Genomic DNA, 2,627 nt, shown 5'->3' with positions numbered 1-2,627 from the left:
GTACAAAATGTTTTCATTAGTTTCCTCAGTGCTGTAACAAAATGCCTGACAAAAACAGCCTGAGGAAGGAAGGTTTTTTTTTTTGTCCTGTCTGTAAGGGTACAGCCCATCATGATGGAGAGAAGGCATGGCAGCAGGCGCTTAGTGCACCAGGTCAAGGTGCATCTGCACTCGGGGAGCAGAAATCAGCACATGCTGGTGCTTGGCTCATGTTTTCCTTTCATTCAGCCAGGATCCCAGTCCATGGACTGGTGCCGCCTTCCCTGGAGAAGGTGGGCTTTCTCACCTCAGTTCACCTAATCTATAACCTTACTCAGAGACATGCGTGGAGATTTGTCTCCAGATGATTCTAAGTCCTGTGTAGTTGACACTATCAACCACATACACAATATGCTAGTATAAACTTAATAACAGGACTATAATATAATTAACATAATGGGGAAGCATGTACTGCCTTCCACATCTAACCACTACACTTAAATAGGGGTTTCCCAAAGCACAAAAGAGCTTCAGATGGACATCTATCTACCTATTTTTAAATGTAAGGAATTGTTTTCTTATTCTGTTTTCCAGAGTCAAATGTAATATGATAGATTTGATTAACTGAATTAACTTGATATACTTTGAGCAAGCTGATTTTCCTAAAATCCCCTGAGGCTCCCTTCACTCCTACATGTAGCTGGTCAAATCTCTCAGGTTGCAAGTGAGAAAAGCACAGTTACTGGGTTTAGGCACATTATACCCAAATAAGATGAGGGCTTGCTGACTATCTCAAGATAAGGACATTTGAGAATTGGCAGGTTTTGGAAACTATGACACCCCTCCCCTGAAGAGGTCATAACATCCTCCTGTGAGAGGTGACCTCTAGTCTCACAGTGCTCAGGGCTTGTTGTCCAAATGCCTTGCATACAACCTTCCGTTCTTCACCAGGTCTATCAGGCTTAATCTCTGTTTGGATTTTCATCTCATCCTGGATACTGCTGTCATGCAAAAATCACATCAAATTAGATGGTACCTTCTCCTCTTGTTAGCTCATATGTTTGTAATCTAATTAACACCATCCAGGCACAAAAGTCACAGATAAAAAAGAAAGCAAGTGGAGAGGTCAAATGATCTTTCCCAAGCAGCTAAACACGTGACTGAAATTACCCTGGAAAATATAAGCAAGACAGAGAACCAGACATACCAAGGCTGCAGAGCCCAGGAGCATACAGACAGAACAGAGGAGACAAAGGCACAGAAGCGAGTCAGCGGGGAATGAGCACACATTTTTCTTCCCACCCCTACTTTTAAATATATTTTATTTATTATTTTTATTTTATGTGTATGCGTGTATTGCCTGCATGTAGGTAAGTATACTCATGTCATGCAATGCCCGAGGAGGTCAGAAGAGGCTGTCGGATCCCCTGGGACTGGAGTTACAGACAGTTGTCAGCTGCCATATGGGTGCTGGGATTTGAACCCAGGTCTTCTGCAAGAAAAACCAGAGTCCTTAACCACTGAGCCATCTCTCCTGCCTCAGCACCCCTACTCTTAAAGGTAGAAGAATCCTAAACTACAGAGGAGATCACATGTAGGCTTCACTCAAACATGTAGAGTCCATATTTCAGGCCTCATGCTTATGTACACAAAGCTATTGCTCAGATTTAAGCTATTGCTCAGATTTAGCAGATGTGGGGGCAAGAACTGTACGTGAACACGGAGTGAAAGAGCACGTTACATGTCTGTTCCAGCCCTGCCTCTCCAGAACTCACATCTTCCCTGCCTAGCTAGTAAGAACTGGCCAAGGCCCCTCCCATCCCATCAGCCATCCTAGGGCCTAGGCCCCTTACTGCTGCCCTGCTGGAGAGCAGCAGATCAGCAAGGTGAGTTACCAGGATCCTACCCATTGGGTCACCATCTCCCTACTTTGGGACCAGCCCCATTTATGCTGTTCCAGGGGTCACATCTTTTCTGTTTAGCCACTCAGAACAGGGCTACCAGATTCCCATCCTCCAGACTTGGGCCTCAGCCCCTTTACCTTGCTGGAAAGCTCCAAACTCTTCAGCCTAGAATCAGATAGTCCCTTCAAATCAAAAGTCAAAAGTAAGAACATGAAGCACAGGCTAACTCTCCATGCCTGCTCAGAAGCCAACCAGGTTATAGCAGCAATAAAAGTAGAACCAAACTTCAAGGCAAAAGAGACAGGAGAGAATTTGTATCAGACACACAGCCTACAATATAAATCCATACGCATCGATCACAAAGCAAAAACAAAAATAATATTAAAAAAACAAGAGAGTTGTTCCCACCAAGTCTCACCAGTACTACAAGAATGTCCCACAATAATTACTACCTGGAGGAACCCTAGGACACAATCACAGACATGATCAGAGAATTTGATGACTTTAAAGAGCACACAAACAGCTCGAATAGCTCAAGGAGGATAGAAATAAACTTCTGGACAAAGCTCCAGGAAATACAAATATTCAGGCAAAGGAAATGACAAAAGATCATTCAGGATTTCGAAAGTGAACTCACCAAAGAGCCAGAAATATGAAAGAAAACTCAGGCTGAAATGAAGACAGAACTGAAAAACTCAATAAACCAATTTGAAACAACAGGACAAAGTCTCATAAGCAGAATAA

Source organism: Nannospalax galili, unplaced genomic scaffold (assembly GCF_000622305.1).
Source record: "Nannospalax galili isolate Female #2095 unplaced genomic scaffold, S.galili_v1.0 scaffold418, whole genome shotgun sequence".
In the NCBI taxonomy this organism is placed as follows: Eukaryota; Metazoa; Chordata; class Mammalia; order Rodentia; family Spalacidae; genus Nannospalax; species Nannospalax galili.
The sequence above is the reverse complement of the archived record's forward strand: the minus strand, read 5'-3'. Positions refer to the sequence as shown.